This window comes from Mixophyes fleayi, chromosome 4, assembly GCF_038048845.1.
Source record: "Mixophyes fleayi isolate aMixFle1 chromosome 4, aMixFle1.hap1, whole genome shotgun sequence".
Classification (NCBI taxonomy): domain Eukaryota; kingdom Metazoa; phylum Chordata; class Amphibia; order Anura; family Limnodynastidae; genus Mixophyes; species Mixophyes fleayi.
The window spans coordinates 22376950-22397783 of record NC_134405.1 but is presented as its reverse complement, the minus strand read 5'-3'; positions in this window follow the sequence as shown (position 1 = coordinate 22397783).

Genomic DNA, 20834 nt, shown 5'->3' with positions numbered 1-20834 from the left:
ATACAACTACCCCTTGACCAACATTGTTGTGTGACAGGATCATTTAGCTTATGAGTCACTTTTACCTTTGCAGTCTGGCTGGGCCAACTGCAAATGTAGGCTTAACCTCATGTGTCAAACTCCCATTGTCTTATAGATTGTAAGCTTGCGAACAGGACCTTCTCACCTCTTTGTCTGTTTTACCCAGTTTGTTTATTAGTTTACTATGTTTGTCCCCAATTGTAAAGCGCTACGGAATATGTTGGCGCTATATAAATAAATGATGATGATGATGATATCATAGATATCTTGAGCTTTGCACCTTTCTTCGTTTTACTGAGCAGTCCCCATAACAGTGTATGGGGAGTGCTCAGTAACGCTATTTAACAATGAATTAAATTAAGTTTTCAATCATGTTAATGAATGGCTGGTGTACATTAACATGATTGCAAAGTTTCTTAGGAGCAGAGCTGCACAGCGCACGTGTGGAGGGATCATGTGATCCCTCCACACATGAATTCACTTCTTTACTGCACTATGGTAGGTTTCTCTCTGTGCATGCCTGAGCTTTTCGTTGGAGCATGTGCACAGGGATTCAATCAAGCTGGAAAACACATCGCAAATAGGACCGCAAAAGAAAAGAAAGTATAAAGTAAGTGATACACTTCCCAGAAACAGACGTTTTTTGGAACAGATGTCCCTGTGTTGATTTTTTTTAAAAAATGAGAGATCTTTTAATCCTCATCTATGCGATGAGGACTGAAAAGTATCTTTCATAATATACGGTGCTACTTAAATAGGGGACATAGTGTCAGTGATGAGTACAGATTGGGAAGTATGATGGAGTTATAGGGCCTGATTAATTAAGGAAAGTTAAGTAAAAAAAATTGAGTAAGTAGTCTCCTGGACAAAACCATGTTAAAATGCAAGGGGTGCAATTTTTTTTTTTTATTCTGCACATTAGTTAAATACTGTCTGTTTTTTCATGTAACACACAAATACTTGATAGCTTATTTGTACATTGAAATTTAAAGTTGATATTTGTGTGTTACATGAAAAACAAACAGTATTTAACTTATGTGCAAAATAGAAAACTAATTTGCACCCCTTGCATTGTAACATGGTTGTGTCCAGGAGACTACATACTCAATTGTTTTACTTAATGTTCCTTAATGAATCAGGCCCACAGTGATTTGTATATATGAGGGTGTGTGATAGAGGTGTAGTGACAGTGCTGTGTGTTATGACTGTATATAATAACATTCTTATAATATATAGGTTTTACTTACATGGCCACAAGTCTCTCTAGCTCTTCCCCACTGCTATCACCCAGCTTTTTATAGATAACTGTAATTATATGTAATGATCTGATTAATCCATGTATTGCTCTTTCCTCAGTCTATTCATAGTAACATTCCCTTATCGCAATGTTTTAAGTTTGCAGCATTCTCAGCGGCCTATTTGCAGATGAGATCTGTGACCGTTATAGTCTAGGGAAAACAAAATTACATAATTGTGCAGATGGGATTTCCCAGCAGTAGGTAGTGATAAAACGTATCCTGGTAAATACGGTTCTGTAACTGACAGCCAGAACATGCTATTATTACAGTTGCGGAGGTTTATAAAAGATTTATTACACAATGGTAATTGAGAATTTACTTAATAATGTACTAATATTATTATCAACATCAGACATATAGGGGCTGAAGCAAAGTGCGTGGAGTATCAAGAGCGAAATCGTTCTGCGCATGGTCAGAAAGTTGGCGAATGCATAAGGTGCTATGCAGACTTGTCACCTGCCCCTGGAGAGCTGGAATGGGGTATATATGGGGCATTCTAATGTTGGCAGAGTAAGGGCGTATTTACATAAATGCAACTCATGCAGACCTACAGATAAAGCACATTCGCCTGTTAGAGGGGATATTTTTGCATCTACTATAAAACTATTTTAAGTCTTGAATTATGAAATGCCAAACATGATCATGTTAACACTGTACCTAATTTTAAGCATTTATCTGTATCTATTGCTGGCAGGCACACTAAATAACAACATTACCTACATACTTGTGAGCTGAGTAGCTGTCATTGTTATAGTGCAGCACACAAACTGGATGCCATCACTGTATACATTACATTAGTAATAAGTACTAATACTCTTGTCAACAATACCAACACACATAGGAGATAGTTTCCAAAAGGGCAATATTTCTACTTTGCAGTGCAAAATCAGGTTATCATCTGCTGCACTCCCCGGCTTGTGAGAGTGTGCCCAGATGTCCACCGTGGTGAAGAGGTTTACGGAGCAAGATTGCCATATCATCATAGGAGCTGCAGATTGCACAGGGAGGGGAAATAAGGTGGATGGAATGAAGACATTCCTAGTAAAGTATGAACTAGATGCTCCGCAGTGCCCCATTTTTCTGAGTAGTGGAGAATCTAGGGTTCATTTTGCTCTAACAAGATTAGTGCTATGAGGTGGAACATTTTTAGGTCATCCGTATAGAGGTGTACGCAACCATTTCCACTTCACAATAAGAATATCAGCTTTGAAGCAGGTAAGAGCTGTTGGTCATCAGGCTCGTTCTGCACTTTTAATTAAATCAATTTGGAGCCTCTGGTGTAAATTTTCTAATGTACACAGAGCCTGGTGAATTGCTTTTGGATTTAAAACCATCTTTGTCTATTGGTTTTGTTTTGGCCTACATTTGTATTTGTACCTTTAACCTACATTACAGTCATTTACAGTCTATTTTCTAATGACCTCACAATTGTCACAACTGTCAATATTTTCACCATTATTGGCCAAAGGCTGCAGCAAGCTGGGTGGCTAAAAATAGTGACAGAGTATCTGCACAAACATATGGTAGTTTAAAAAATAAAGTACTATACATGAAACATAGTGGCACAGTAGTGGCAGATAGCATGGCAGTTTAATATATAGAAAAGAAGACAATGGGGGTGGCATAGTGGCTTACTGGCTAGCACTTCTGCCTCACAGCACTGAGGTCATAAAGTTTGATTCCCTTTATGTGTATGTTAGGGAGTTTAGCCTGTAAGCTCCAATGGGGCAGGGACTGATGTAAGTGAGTGCTCTGTACAGCACTGCTGAATTAGTGTCGCTATATAAATAGCTGATGATGATGATAAGCAAGGTGGGCCTCACCCAGAAGTGAAATGGATTGAAAAAGATCTGTCAAGATCTTCCTTCGGTGGCACTGCAGCATCTTTGCTGTGGTTGCAGATCCTGCCTGTAAGTGGTTAACTCCTCATTGTTGAACGTGGATCCTAGTCACCTGTGGCTGACCTTTAAGAGACTGCCTTTCCCTGCAATCTGAACCAGTTCATCAATTGTCTTTGCTGTGGCTGATATCTCTATGATACTCCTGTTTGGATCCTGGCATTTGACCCCTGCTTTGTTCCTACATTTTGCACTTCTGCGTGTGGCCCAGACCCCACATTCATTGACCTAGCTCCTGCTTACTCCTTGGTATATTGTGGACCTTCTGACTTCTGACACCTGGCGTGCCTGACCCTCCCTTTGCCTGAATATCCTATAGTTCATCCAGTGCCTAATGCCTACTGGCTAAACTTGGTAATTCAGTCTCATTGTGCCGGCATCTCATCTATTATACCTGGTCTCTAATTCCTGCCATACAACCAGTATCTCCTGCTCCCTCTGCTATACCTGGTATTCCTTCTATTCTGTGCTGCAGATCATCCAATAACCATTGTCTGCAGCTATTTACTTTCAGTGTATCTGTGCTATACCAGCTATTCCTGTTATCTTGAACTTGCTGCTTCTATGGACAAAGTTTGCCATTAACCATTGACTACCCCTTTTTGACTCCTGTGTAATCAGTGTTGTTAATAAAGTCATCATCATCATCATCATCATCATCATTTATTTATATAGCGCCAACATATTCCGTAGCGCTTTACAATTGGGGACAAACATAATAAACTAATAAACAAACTGGGTAAAACAGACAAAGAGGTGAGAAGGCCCTGCTCGCAAGCTTACAATCTATGGGACAATAGGAGATTGACACATGAGGTTAAGTCTACATTTTGCATTTTGGCCCAGCCAGACTGCAAAGGTAAAAGTGACTCATAAGCTAAATGATCCCGTCACACAACAATGTTGGTCAGGGGGTAGTTGTTTTGTGTGAAATTGTGTAAAAGGCTAAAGGAAGCGAGGTTAAGAGGGTGGCTGAGGAATATTATAAGCTTGTCTGAAGAGGTAGGTTTTCAGAGAACGCTTGAAAGTTTGTAGACCAGAGGAGAGTCCTACTGTGCGAGGGAGAGAATTCCATAGAGTGGGGGCAGCCCAAAAAAAGTCCTGTAATCGGGAATGGGAGGATGTAATGAGAGTGGATGAGAGACGCAGATCTTGTGTAGAACGGAGTTGCGGAGTTGGGAGATATTTTGAGACAAGCGAGAAGATGTATGTTGGTGTAGCTTTGTTGATGGCCTTGTAGGTTAGTAAGAGTATTTTATATTGGATTCAGTACAAAACAGGCAGCCAGTGAAGAGACATACAGAGTGATTCAACAGAGGAATAACGATTTGCAAGGAAAATCAGTCTTGCCACAGCGTGCAAAATAGATTGTAGGATTTTGAGTCTGTTTTTTGGAAGACCAGTAAGGAGGGAATTGCAATAGTCAATGCGGGAGATGATAAGTGCATGAATTAAGGTTTTTGCAGTGTCTTGCGTGAGATATGTGCGAATTCTGGAAATGTTCTTTAGATGTATGTAGCAGGATTTAGATATAGGGCTAGATTTACTATCAGGCGTGTTTGTAAACCCGCTGACTTTCGGCGGGTTTGGCGGCGGTTTAGCCATCGCCGGATTTACTAAGGCTAAACCCGCCGTCCAAACGACCAGAAAATATGTTTTCAAACCCGCCTCTGTGTAAAGCGCCATGACGGTTTCAACAATGTTCAACATACAAACAGCCGGATTTACTATTAGGGGGTTTATAAAGCCGCCGGAAAACCGCCATTCAAAAGACCAAAATGAAAGCGCTGCTTGTGAGCGGCGTGATGGTTCAAACAGTGTGCTGTTTCAGGTATTTTGCCAATCAGACCATAAGAGAAAGGCCTATTTCATGTCCAATGACCCATTAGGACTGTGTATAGAAAATGGGCAAAGTGTCATGAAATTTCAGGCTACTGTTTTTTTTGTTTTCCATTATTTTTTCACCCAGTATGATTGCATAGTAAAATCTCATTTCACCTTTCCTTTTCTAGTTGTTTTGTACTTTCCAAAAAACCACTAGAATACTGTTGCCTCAAAGAAACTAGGATGGGAATTGTTGCATTACATAGTTAACCCTTATTTTAATGCTAATGCAATCCACATGTGAAAAAATGGTTTTTCTGCCTGAAGCAATCACAGACAATCACCGTCTATTGCCCAGCAGTTAATCATGATGCTTACAAAAAGGGCCCCTCATTATTTGGCAGGTGTGGGGTTGTTGGAGAATGGCTTTTGCAGGTAATGTGGTGCATTCTTGCCAGTGTATGTTTGCAGCTTTTTACCTGATGGAGGCAGAAAGGCGCCAGGAGGAGGAGGATGAACAGCAGTTGGCATCTGTTCCGCGGAGCCTGCAAAGACCCCGCACTCCACGTGCATTTCCATTGCGTTTGAATCTGGAGTCTTTGGCTGATGTGGAGGTAGTACAAATGTTTTGCCTCAATCGTACTAACCTCATGGCACTGTATGAGCAAGTGAAGGATGATTTGGAGCCTACAACCAGCCGCTCTAATGCAGTGTCAGGACTACACAAACTACTGTGTGCAGTTCACTTTTTGGCAACAGGTTCCTTTCAATCTGTGTCCTCCAGAGTGATTGGCATAACGCAGCCGACATTTTCAAGGCATTTTGGACAGGTTTTAGGTGCCCTTAAAAGAGTGTGCCCTAGCTATATCAGCTTCCCCAGCCAGGAGTCACAGTGGCATGAGCTCAAGGGAGCTTTCTATAGGGTCGCAGGTATCCCTAATGTAATGGGTGCAATAGATTGCACTCATATTGCCCTGAGACCACCTCACCACAGGGCAGAGGTTTTTGTTAATCGCCATCATTACCACTCCCTGAATGTGCAGGTTGTGTGCGATGCTAACCAGCGTATATTGAGTGTTGTTGCAGGCTATCCTGGGTCATGTCATGATGCCTTTATCCTGAGACAGTCTACCCTTTATGCCAAATTTGAAAGTGGTGAAATGCCGGAGGAATGGCTTTTGGGTATGTACTTTGCATGTTTTATATATCCCTTATCCTTGCTCAAATGGACTCACATATGCTAACTGCTGTACAACATGCTCAAAGTAAATGGTAGCTAACATTTTACTTTTATTGCAGGAGATTCAGGATATGGGTGTCGCTCCTGGCTCATGACTCCTCTGCTGCATCCTCAGACTCCTGCACAGCACCAATACAATGAGGCACACATAAGCACTAGAGGTGTCATAGAACGTACGTTTGGACTCTTGAAAACCAGGTTCAGGTGCCTTGATAAATATGGTGGGGTGCTTATGTATGCACCTGAAAAGGTATCTGAGATTGTCCTGGCTTGCTGTCTGCTGCATAACCTGGCTTTACATCAACTTACCCCACCGATTATTGCAGTAGACAGTGAAGAAGAAGGGGTACGTGTCACATCTGGTGATGTGCAGAGCACAGAGGGCGGAAGGGAGATTAGAGACCGTCTAATTGCAAACTACTTTACGTGTAAGTACATAGTATGAAAAACATTTTTTGCTCCAAAATGTGTTTTATGTGAGTGCAATTTTAGTATTTTATTTTAAATGTTTTGTAAATTGGAACCTTTAAAAACAGGATAGTGTGTACTCCTCATGTGGTAAATATGAACATCCCTGGAATGTGACAGTCAGAGGTCAATGTGTAAGTGAAATTAGTGCATAGTTGTTAAAAAATCAGTATACTCTTGTTTAATGTGCAGAAAAGAAAGACTGACACAATAGAAATTTAACTGCATTTATTGCAGAACACAATAAATAATAACGTATAATGGTTATAGAAACTTGACAAAACATTAATCAATAAGAAACATTGTGCTAGCGATGCCTTTTTGCAGGCATATCGCTATGCTTGGTGCCACTCTCTCCCCTCCCTCGCCCACCCCTGGTGCGAGCACCTCTCCTTGGAGGAGTACTCTGTAGAGATGTGGTAGGCATACTAGCGGCACTGGTGGTGGCTGAAGACATAGGTGCTGGTAAACGGGCTACAATTTCTGAATGTAGTTGCCCTGCCAGCCGGGTCACATTGGCATTCCCCTCACGTACTGTGGAATGTAAGGCCTCCACAGCCCCAGTCATTTGGGCCAGCTGCACATTGGTCTGTTCTAAAGCTGTTGCGAGACGGTTGATTCCAGCAGGGAGTTGACTATTGGAGCGGTGTATCCGCCTCAACTGGGCCGCAATTTATGACATGTGGCGAGTTTGCCTGTCCATGAACAATGTCTGTTGCTGCTGGATTGCGCCAATAGACAGCGCCATTTCTCTGGCTGGGTCCATACTTTCAGGTGCAGGTTGGTGGTGTGATGGTTCAGCAGGGCCAGGTGAAACTTCCTGGAGGCCAGACACAGGGGCATCCACTGTTACCAGGGTGATGGTCGTTTGATCCTCTGGCTCAGGGGACATTTCCAGGGACTCCGCCTGAGGTGGCTGGTATGAAGAGGGCCCTGTGTATGAAAAATGAGGGTAAGTATATAGTATATAATATGTTTGTATATTGCATTGTGAACACTGGATAGGAAAGAATATTCTTTAGCAACTACAGATTCTTTCACAATGTTTGCATTCCTGATTTCTAGTCCTATGCTACTTGCTTACGGATGCACTTATTATCCTTTTAATACCCATTATCATTTGGACTGTGTAATACATGCTGGGTTATTTTGACTAAACTGCATGCTATAAAAAGTGGAGATGTTGCCTATAGCAACCAATCAGATTTTAGCTGTCATTTTGTTGAATGCAATAAATTAAGTAAAGGTATATTCTGATGGGTTACTATAGGCAACATATCAGTTTAGTAAAATGTAGCCCTAACTTCTCATTGCAAACAATTAAAAAAAAAATAAAAAAATTGACAGCAACATTTGCACAGAAAATCAATTAACTCCATTATTTCTCTCCTAAACAGAAATCACGCACCTGCTTGCTCGTCTGTGCCCGAATCTCTCGCTGAAGGTGGAGGTGTAGGTCTGGCACTGGGACTGAACTGCGGTCCTGGCGATTCTGGATGTATTAGAAAAAGCATACAATGTATTTCCAGAAAAAAACCATTTCCAAATATACTGATTATTGCACAAATGTGTTTGCAATTTTTTTATTTTTTTTCTATAAGAAAAAAAAAACTTTACAAACTATTAGAGGCAAAAATACACTTTGAAAAACAAAAACAAAAAAAAAAATTTAAGAAAAAACGTTTGCAAAGAGAAAAGCAGTTTTGCAAAGAGAAAAGCAGTTTTAAAAAGAGAAAAAAAATATAAATACTGTTAGAGTAAAATATGCAAATAACTCACCAACTACTTGTCCAAAAGAGGGCGAATCCGTGTCTAGGACGTTTATCCCCTCGACAATCTCTGCCGGCATTATCTGTCGCAGCTCCTCCTCGTACGTTGTGTACTCAATACGAAGAGGGGGGCCACCACCCGTGCGCCTGGTTGCCCTCTTTTCCTGGGCCATCTTCTCTTTCAGCCTCCTTTTTATATCCGAAAACCGCTTGCGGCAGTGCGCCACTGTCCTCTTTAGTGGGCCCACTGCGTTCACGGCATCACAGACACGCCCCCACAATTGGTGACGCCGCCTTAGAGGAGTCCGGGCTGCCAGGTTGCCTAGTATGACCTCATAACAGGGAATGATGTTGTGCACCAACACACAATTCTCATCATGTGAGAAGCGCACATTCCTCCCTGTCTTGGTCTTCCTGCCCTGACCTGTCTCCTCAACCTCTCCCTCTCCCTCCTCTGACCCCCTCAACCTCCATCTCCCTCTCCTCAGCCTGTTCTCCCCTCCTATCTCTGGACATAATGACAAATAAATGCCAAACACAGAAAACACAGAAAGACTTACAAACACAAAGGACAAACTACACTAAATACAGACACACTCTCCACACAGTCACACACAAGTAACACAGACAAAGGACAAGTCAAATACAAAAAATACAAGACAGAAAATAAAAGAGAAAATAAATGTACAAAACAGAAAAATACCACAGGACTACTCAAACTTCAATCAGATATCGCTCCACCAATCCACCAAACTCCTACTCTCACCAACTCTCACAAAGCACAAACCAACTAACTCCTCTCTCAAAACCCTATCAGAGAAAAAAGTGTCAGGCCAGTGGTTTATATAGGGCTTGTGATGTCAAATCTCCTTAGTTTGAAAATAGCCAATAGTAACAGGCTAGGAGACAGGTGTAATTTTCAAAAAAAACGCCTTTACACAAAAGCGCCATCATTTAAAGCAAAAGCGCCATGTTCTATTCAAAGCCGCCGGCGGCTTTGAGCATTACATCCCGCCGTGACATTGCCGGCGGCTTCAAATTGAAGCTGATATGCGCCCATTAGTAAATCCAGCTGTTTGCAATGCAAACCCGCCGGAAAACCGCTGCGATGCTTCAAGCCGCCATGCATCACGCCTGATAGTAAATCTAGCCCATAGAGTCAATGTGGGGAACAAAGGATAGGTGTGAGTCAAGGATTACACCTAGGCAGCGAGCTTTTGGGGTGGGATTTATGGTCATGTTATCAACAGAAATAGAAATGTCAGGTATGCTCTAGGGATGTGCACCGGCGACTTTTGAGGTCTCGTGTTTTGTGTTTTGGATCCGGATTTTCGTTATTTTTGAGGTTCGGATTTGTCTCGCAAAACACTTGACGAAAGGTCTCGGTTCGGATTTAAGGTTTTGGATTCGGATTTTTTTGCAAAAAAACATAAAAAGTTTAAAAATCAAGTTTTTGAGCTTATTTTCACTCCTAGGCTATTATTAACCTCAATAACATTCAATAACAAGCATTTCCACTAATTTACAGTGTATTCTGAACACCTCACAATATAGTTATTAGTCCAAAACGTTGCAACAAGGTATCTTTCTGGACTGCGTAGAGGAGTGGGTCACCACAATATATATTAAAAATGCTGAACTTTTATGAATCGCACCAATAAATGTACCTGGACTGCGTAGAGGAGTGGGTCACCACAATATATATTAAAAACCCTGAACTTTTATGAATCGCACCAATAAATGTACCTGGACTGCGTAGAGGAGTGGGTCACCACAATATCTTAAAAACCCTGAACTTTTATGAATCGCACCAATAAATGTACCTGGACTGCCTAGAGGAGTGGGTCACCACAATATATATTAAAAACCCTGAACTTTTATGATTCGCACCAATAAATGTACCTGGACTGCGTAGAGGAGTGGGTCACCACAATATCTTAAAAACCCAGAACTTTTATAAATCGCACCAATAAATGTACCTGGACTGCGTAGAGGAGTGGGTCACCACAATATATATTAAAAACCCTGAACTTTTATGATTCGCACCAATAAATGTACCTGGACTGCGTAGAGGAGTGGGTCACCACAATATCTTAAAAACCCAGAACTTTTATGAATCGCACCAATAAATGTACCTGGACTGCGTAGAGGAGTGGGCACTGGGCACCACAATAAAATATATAAAAAACCTTCAACAGGTCTGCATTACACTACACATACGGCTGCTCCTCCATCCTCTCCATCATATACATGTTGGAGTTTTAGCGTGTGACAACCTCTTGTTTTTGATAATGTCAGTGCATTTTGAATATTTTTCAATTTGCCCCACACCACTGAATGTACTTTATCTATGATACGCATCTATCTATCTTGACTGCGTAGTGTGGTGGCCCCGGTACACAATTTGGTACCGAGGCCACAATATAATTAAAAAACCCTCCACGTGTCAGAATTCCACCAAACAAGTATCTGGACTGCATAGTGGGGTGGCCCCGGTACCCAATTTGATACCGGGGCCACAATACCTCCTCCAAACATGGTACAGACAATTCGTCATTGAGATCCCAGACAGACAGGGTCAAAGTGTTATTGTTTGACTTTGTAAACCCAAAAAACTGTCCCTGTTGCACATAGTCGTGCAATGAAGACTGACTTTTTCATTTAAAGGCACGATCTTTCAAGTGTAGTGTTTGTAAGTCTAAGTCATATTATACTTTTGGTAAAATCGGTTTATTTTGTTCCTCTTTATGGTAATTAGTAATAGAATTAAAGTATGAAATAGAATTAAAGTATTAAATAGAATTAAAGTATGAAATAGAATTAAAGTATGAAATAGAGTGGTATATAGAGTTGTAGTGTGGTATAGATAGAGTGGTCCACACAATATAATAATAATAAAACCCTCAACTGGTCTGAATTCCACCAAACAAGTATCTGGACTGCGTAGTGTGGTGGCCCCGGTACACAATTTGGTACCGAGGCCACAATATAATTAAAAAATTGGGCATCAACTGTCACCGTTGTTTAATATCTGATACACCTAAATATGGACTGCACAGTGGAGTGGCCCCGGTAGTAAATTTGGTGCCGGGGCCACAATACCTCCTCCAACTTCCAAGTGTAGTGTTTATAAAGACAGACAGCGTCGAAGTGTTATTAGTTGACTTTCTTAACCCTAAAATTGTCCCTGTTGCAAATATTCGTGCAATGGACAGTTACTTTTTTATTGAAAGACTCAAGCTTTCAAGTGTAGTGTTTATAAAATATAAACAACAATACAGTAGTTTTAGAGCACGTCAATACCTCTTGTTTTAAATTATGACACGGCATTTTACTTTTGGTTTAATTTCTTGTATTTTTTTAAATTTGGTTTTACTTTTTGAACATGGCAAATGACTGTTGATTGGTCATATAATGCAAAAAAAAAAGGTCCAAGATGGAATTGTCCTTGGGCCCTCACACCCACCCTTATGTTGTTGAAATAGGACATGCACACTTTAACAAACCAATCATTTCAGCGACAGGGCCTACCAAACAACTTTGGCTGAAATGATTGGTTTGTTTGGGCCCCCACACCAAAAAAGCTATTCATCTCTCCCTGTACAGACTAAACAGGCTCTACTGAGGCAAGATGTCGTCCTCATCCTCAACCTCTGATTCCTCTCCCCCTACAGTGTGTACTTTCTCCTCATCACACATTATCAATTCGTCCCCGCTGGACTCCACAACCACAGGTCCCTCTGTACTGTCTGGAGGGCAGTGCTGTACTTCATTGAGGAATTGATTATTCATTTTTATAAACATCATTTTTTCAACGTTCTGAGGAAGCAACCTCCTTCGCCGCTCACTGACCAGGTTCCCCGCTGCACTAAAAACTCTTTCCGAGTACACACTGGAGGGGGGACAACTCAGGTAAAATAGAGCCAGTTTGTACAGGGGCTTCCAAACTGCCTTTTTTTCCTGCCAGTAACAATATGGACTGTCTGACATGTCTACTTGGATGGTGTCAGCAAAGTAATCATCCACAATTTTTTCTATTGTGACAGCATCCAATGCAGCGACAGTAGACATGTCTGCAATGGTTGGCAGGTCCTTCAGTCCGGACCAGATGTTATCAGCATCCCCGCCAGCTCCTCTTTTGGGAAAACTGAGCTTTTTCCTCGCAGCCATAGATGTGGAAGAAAATGAGGGTGGAGCTGTTGGCATGTCACGGTCCTCTTCAGAGGACAATCTCCTGACCAGCAGGTCTTTGCACCGCTGTAGACTTGTGTCCGCCGGAAACAGAGACACAACATACGCTTTAAACCGAGGATCGAGCACGGTGGCCAGAATGTATTCCTCTGACTTTAAAAGAGTGACCACCCTCGGATCCTGGCAAAGCGTACGAAGGGCTACATCCACAAGAGCTACATGCTTGGTGTAATCGCAATGGCTTACCAGCTCCTCCCTCACTTTCTCCAGCTGCTTCTGCAACAGCCTGATCAGGGGAATGACCTGACTCAAGCTGGCAGTGTCGGAACTGACTTCTCGTGTGGCAAGTTCAAATGGCTGCAGAACCTTGCACAACACGGAAATCAGTCTCCACTGCGCTTGACTGAGGCGCATCCCCACTCCTTTGCCTATGTCGTAGGTGGCTGTGTAGGCCTGAATGGCCTTTTGCTGCTCCTCCATCCTCTGCAGCATATAGAGGGTGGAGTTCCAGCGCGTCACAACCTCTTGTTTGAGGTGATGGCAGGGCAGGTTCAAGCTTTTTTGATGTGCCTCTAGTCTGCGGTAGGCACTGGCTGAATGCCGAAAGTGTCCAGCAATTTTGCGGGCCACCGCAAGCATCTCCTGCACACCCCTGTCACTCTTGAGGTAATGCTGCACCACCAAATTAATGGTGTGGGCAAAACATGGGACGTGCTGGAAATTGCCCATATTTAATGCCCGCACAATGTTACTGGCATTGTCTGACACCACAAATCCCCATGAGAGTCTAAGTGGGGTAAGCCACTGGGAGATAATTTCCCTCATTTTCTCTAATATGTTGTCAGCATTGTGCCTCTTATTAAAGCCTGTAATGCACAATGTTGCCTGCCTTTGCACGAGCCGCCATTTTGTAGTTGCTGCTACTGATGCAGCTGTTGCTGTTGCTGCGGAAGGGGATGCATCTACCCAGTGGGCTGTCACAGTCATATAGTCCTTCGTTTGCCCAGAACCACTTGTCCACATGTCCGTGGTTAAGTGGACAGTGGGTACAACCGCATTTTTTAGAGCACTGAGGACACTTGATCGTACTTCTCTGTACATTTTTGGTATCGCCTGCCTAGTGAAGTGGAATCTCGACGGGATTTGGTACCGGGGACACAATACCTCCATCAACCCTCTAAATCCCACTCCACTGATGGCGGACACCGGGCGCACGTCTAACACCAACATTGCAGTTACAGCCGCAGTTATACGCTTTGCAATAGGGTGACTACTATCGTATTTTGTGGTCATGGCAAACGACTGTTGGACGGTCAATTGTTTTGTGAAAGACTTAGCGGTCTTACGACTTCCCCTCTGGGAAGATGACCAACTAACAGCAGCAACAGCAGCAGTGGCAGTAGTAGGCATACCGCTGCAGGATTCCTCGTATGAATCCCGTATTGAGGAGGACTCAGTCTGGCTGCTGACTTGGGCTGCAGGACTGAATCTGATGGAGATTGTGGAGGAAGTTGACGAGGAGGGTGTTGCTGGTGTGTATCCAACTGGACCACGGGATTCAGGTGTCCCTGTACCGATGAGGGTCCTAGCCCCAGTTCCTGAACTAACCACTGAACTATGAAGGTTATTCAGGTGACGTATAAGGGAGGATGTTCCTAGGTGGGCAAGATCCTTACCCCTGCTTATTTGAGCTTTACATAAGCTACATATGGCCATACATTGGTTGTCTGGATTTGGATAAAAATAACTCCAGACCGAAGAGGTGCATTTTTTGGTCTTCTGACCAGGCATGACGATGGGCTTTTTCATCCCATGGACATCAGCTGTTTCCCCCCCTGGTGCCTCATTTACAATAACCACATCACCATCCTCATCATCAAGTTCCTCCACAGCGCCAGCTACATCATCAATAGGCTCCTCCCAAGCCACCTCTTCCCGTACAGTGATGGGAAGGTCAGGCTTGACAACCACCAACACCCTTGGACTCGTCTTGAGGATTTGTGATAATTTCTCTTTAGAAGGCAGAGTTGTTTGCTGTTTTGTTGCTGACAGCATAACTCTCTTCAATTTTTTGTAGGGGGGGGAGGAGGAGGAGGGCTAAGATCCGTGGGTGAAGCTGAACCACTAGTCATGAACACGGGCCAGGGCCTAAGCCGTTCCTTGCCACTCCGTGTCGTAAATGGCATATTGGCAACTTTACGTTTCTCCTCAGATGATTTTAAGTTTCTCTTTTTGCTACTTTTTCTTAACTTGGGCTTTTTGGATTTTACATGCCCGGTATTACGAGATTGGGCATCGGGCTTGGAAGACGACGTTGATGCCATTTCATCGTCTATGTCATGACTAGTGGCAGCAGCTTCAGCATTAGGAGGAAGTGGGTCTTGATCTTTCCCTACTTTATCCTCCAAATTTTTGGTCTCCATTATATGTAGCACAAGATACTGCAGAATGTGTGAACTTGGTAATATTGCAGTACCAATGGACTTATACTGCTGTATTGGTTTTGCAAATTTGGTTTTAATAATTATTATATATTTTTTTTTAAAAAAATTTTTTATTTTTTTTAACTTTTTTTTTGTTTTTTAAAAACTTGGGAATAATGGGGAAATAACTATGCCCTTAGAAGCACAGAGCACAGGACACAGCACCACTGGACTGAACAGGACATGGCACAGGACCCAGCAGCACCACTGACCTCAGAAGGACAGAGCACAGGACACAGCACCACTGGACTGATACTGCAGAATGTGTAAACTTTGTAATATTGCAGTACCACTGGACTTTTACTGCTGAATGTGTGAACTTGGTAATATTGCAGTACCAATGGGCTTATACTGCAGGATTGGTTGTGCAAATTTTGTGGTAATTAAAAAAAATTAAATTAGTTTTTGGTATTTTTTTAAATAACTTTTTTTTAATTTTTTAAACACAGGGGAATATTGGGGAAATAACTATGCCCTTAGAAGCACAGAGCACAGGACACAGCACCACTGGACTGAACAGGACACAGCACTGGACCCAGCAGCACCACTGACCTCAGAAGGACAGAGCACAGCACACAGCACCACTGGACTGATACTGCAGAGCACAGCACAGCACAGCACAGCACAGAACTAAACAGCACAGCACAGAACTAAACAGCACAGCACGAGATCTACCAGGACAGAGGACCACCTAACACACCCTCCCTCTACCCTGATCAATGCCCGAGTGAAGATGGCGGCGACTAGCGGGGAATTTATAGGATCCGAGTATCGCGAGATCCGACAATGGGATTATGAGTCAGAGCCTCAGTTTCAGATTTGAATTTGGCGCCAATACCCGGATCTGTCTCGGATCCGACTCGGATCGGCAATGTTCGGGTGGGCTCGGATTTCAGATATCCGAGCCCGCTCATCTCTAGTATGCTCTTGTTGGTGGGTGGGAATATTATTAACTCTGTTTTAGAAAGATTAAGTTTGAGTTGGCAAGAGGACATCCAAGATGATATGGCAGAAAGACAGTCAGTTACACGGGACAACACAGATGTCGAGAGATCAGGAGAGGATAGATAGATTTGGGTATCATCCGCATAGAGATGATACTGAAAGCCAAAGGAAATTAAAGTCACTTTGTTTCACTACCACCACTCTACATTGTGTTCATACTAGAAATCCTGACCTATTCTCAGTGTTAGACAGCGTTTGCAACAATTTGAAGACAGGGAAAGCTGCAGCATTAATTAAAGCTTAGTAGATGGACAGTATTGCCCTTAATAAAATGCCACTTTAGAAAAGAATATACATCAAGGATTACCTCATCCAGGAGAGAAATAGTTTGCAAAAATTGAATATATTTGTTATTTTCAATATTAGACATCATGTATAATGCACTAGAGTCAAAGAGAGCAGGAGATTTTCATAAAATTGTGGGGGGGACCTCACTCAAGAATTATTTTATTCTAGTCCAACACATTCATCATTGTCATATCCACACCTATCCCCTTCATCGTGTTGCATATTTGCAACTTCCAAAGTAGCATCCTCAATGTCTATGTCTAAATCATCATCACTACTCATCCTCAAATTTCAAAATGGTTGAGAAATTTTGAATGGAGACTGCACTGTATCTTCAGTGTCAGAATCTGAAATGTCAGATTCCCATTTAGCACTCATGGACATTATCGGTACAAAATCTCAGCAGAATGTGATCTGTAAATAAACTGAAGACTTCTGCAATAAAATCACAGTCTATTACACATTGTTTGCCTTTTTCACTCTCTTTAACCATTCGCAACCCACTTTATCAGCACTCAATTGCAGCAACCGATTGCCCCACATACTATCAATTCTGAAATGGGAGCTGAAAACAGAAGGGAGGGCTACATATCTCGATCCAAAACAAGATTCAACATTTTCCTGCAAATTATGTTTTACCTCACTTTCAGGCTCAAATTTTGTGGAACCAAGTGACTAATCACTTGGTTCCACAAAATTTAGTTCTGTTGGATTTCTCTGAATCTGAACCTCTCATCTGTAGTACATACTTGCCAACTCTACCGGAATGTCTGGGAGACTCCCGAAATTCGAGTTGGTCTCTTGGACTCCCGGGAGAGCTGGCAAATCTCCCGCATCCCGCAATTGCGAGGCTAAAATGACGCGATTTGCATTGAATTGCGTCATTTTGACCCTGCCCCGCGACAAAACGGCATATTTGAAGCGGGGGCGGCCCAAAATGATGCAATTCACTGTGTCCCACCCCCTCCCACCCTCTAGACACGCCCCTCTCGCGGATACAACTTGCCAAAGAAAGGCAAGTATGCTGTAGTATAAACTAAATCTCAGAGGTGAACTAGTCTATGGAACTGCAGTTGTCCATTCAGTTAACTACTGAATGAATAGACTTGCATATCTCTAGCCACTCCAAGTTCTCTAGAATGACTGTTCCTCCTCATGGATAAAGGTGTTTCCAGGTTTCCACACTGTGGTTGTGGTTTTTAGAATACAGAAATATTCTCCTTTCCTCCTTGCAACATCACAACATTATTGGATACTAACCTGGGAATATAAAGGGAAATAAATATTATAAATTCTCTACCACACACACACTACGGATAATTATGTCATAAACCATTAAACTCACAGATTTTGGACAATGGTAAGAAACCGGAACAACTGGATGAAACAGATACAAACACAGGGAGAACATACAAACTTCACACACATAGGACCCTGCTTGGCGTCAGACTCCAGTACTGTGAGGCAGCAATGCGAACCATTGTGTCACCATATAGAAAGAGAATAGGGATAAGCGCTCAAATCCAGTACAACAAATACTCTGACACGAGCAGCATGTAGGGAGACTCCCCTAAGTACTCATCTAACATCTAGTAATACAGTGGCTACTTTAAACTTTAAAAGGTCAAAATTACAAAAGGTTAACCTTGTATTCTCATCTGATAATGATCGTAGCTAGCAGCACACCACTCGATCTCCACTTCGAAAATAGATCAGTTCAACTGGTCACGTGACCTGACGCGTTTCATCACCAATTGGTGATTTCATCAGAGGTACTAAGTGGTTCTCCACCGGGTTGTTCTTAAATACCATCTCATTGATTATTTAATCAACTGGTGATCAGAAGTGCAGATGTAGATACTGCAGATCCAATATCAGTAGCACATTCTGGCTGCAAAATTAAATGAGTTTATAATCTTATGTTGAAGGCAGCACAAACATTCATATCTATATCAAATTCACTTTAATCAATAGAATATAGACCCGATTTCAATAAAACTTCACAAGTCAAGGTTCTTTTTCTATATATAAAAAATTATTATACAAACTTGTAAATACAAATAAAAATGACCAAAATTACCCTTGATCTGTATATTAACAATTTAACCACTAAACACATAAACATATAAATGCACATGTATAATTAATATTTTATAAAAACATGTATATACACATATACATACACACATGCAACTGCACATATATACATATATGAGTTCTACAGCGCTCAAATGCCAAATCTGGGACACACACAACATAACTCTGGTTATTAAAACAGTAAGGATATAAACAAGTCTATATGAGTAAGCTGTGTCTGTAACGTATAGTATATTACGTGACCTCAGACCGTTCTGTTTTCAATCTTCTGCTGTCCTTTTACAAAATGTTACTAGGTATTATGCATTTAAGAGTATCGTAATAAGTGCAGTCTTGTTGACACCGTAGTGATCTGGATGAATACGGTCCTCCAAAGATTGCAGGCTTATGCACAGGTGGTGTTATATGATGATCAATTGTGCCCTCCCGGGGATCGTATAAACTGCCCGATATGGAGCGCCCAGCGGGCCTCTGGTTCCTATGACACGTCTGAAAAGTTTCTGGATGTTTGAGTAGATGTAGAACTTGTAGCAGAGTGTTGATTAATCCCAGTCACAGACTGTGCCCTCAGATCCGTGTATTGGCACCCAGGAAGACCAGAACAATCAATAAGTATCAACAAACTTTATTGTACCATACAAAAGTACATCAGTACTTACACTTCAGTAAATGTCCAAATGTTCATAATTGTCTCCTCAACGCGTTTCGTTCCCCTGTGGAACTTTATCAAGAGTGTGTCACCATGCTGTAAGGCAAATCCATGTAGTGTTTCACATATTAATCACCATTAATTTTTATTTGATTGTTGTGAAACTATTATACTATTTTTTAACAAGCTAAGGATTTTTTTTCAATACAGATAAGTACCTCCACTCCAAGTGCAGTAAAAACATAAAAGCCCCCAAAATATATATAATGTAGCTGATAATGTGAAATTGCACCTACCTCCTGTAGAACAATGGCGATGTTCTGATACCCTAGGGTGTCCGGCCTTGTACAGTATGCACCTACACCTCTTGTTCATTGGATGTATCAGGATATTTTATATTGGATACATATAATTTCTTTGTACAATTTGTTTTAACTCCGGTGGTTTAGGTACATGCTCAGCCTTATATAAATTACAACTTGGAGCATTATATCTTCAATATATTTCATATGTGCTCTATTTTGTATACCTGGTGCACATTTGCATAGTTTATTTTATTACATGTCAATTTTCATTTCTCATACTATTAGCTGTGAGTCTTCCACTGTACGCTGTCAGAACGTTGACCAAGGGAGCCTGTTCTGGGCTTTCCACTGGATTGGTTTGGTTTGTTAGTTTGTCTGGTTATGCATTCGGACACCCCTGCGTCGACTGGCATGAAACCAACATGTGGTGGTACAGTTGGTTCCTGGCCAGGTTTTGGGTCTCAATCGGACCTCCCGTTGGTGTGTAATAGGCAGAGCATTGACATGGGGAGCCTGTTTTGAGTCTTTCACTAAATGGATTTGTACGAAAACTTCACAGACTGGTAACATTGGATCCTTGAAGACAAACTAGGGGGTTGAGGTCCCAGGCAAACCTCCTGTTGGCATATGCTTGCCAGAATTTTGCCCCGGGGAGCCTGTTCTGGGCCTTCCACTGGATGGATTTGAAAAAAAATCTATATATATATAAGAAGACGTTTGTTTGTTTCGTTGTGTATGTTTGCAAAAATATTTCATACTCTACACTGATTGGGATTTAACCAACGTGAGGTGGTTAATTTGGATCTTGGCCAGGTTTTAAAGGGGTTAGTGACCTCTTGTAGGTATACGCTGAGCAGAAATTTGACCAGGGGAGCCTGTCCTGAGCCTTCCACTGGATGGATTTGGATGAAAATTTCACAGACTGGTAACATTGAATTCTAGAATACATATTAGAGAATTGAGGTCTCAATCAGACCTTTTGTTGGTGTACACTGGCCAGAACTTGGACCCAGGGATCCTGTTCTTGACCTTCCACTGGATGAATTTGGATAACATTTAATATAAAACAAAAACGACACCGGGCAGCCACCTAATGAGTGTGTTGGAAGATCTGCTAAGCTGCTAGTTATTTTAAAACGTTGACAGTTATATTCAACTCATTGGTAGCTTGAAACCTTGAAGATTTAAACACGGGCAACGCTGGGAACGTCAACTAGTCTCCAAATATTCTAACTCTTGCCTTCTCTGATTTGCCTGTGACATACTCTCCTCTTCATCTCTCATAATCACCTGCCACT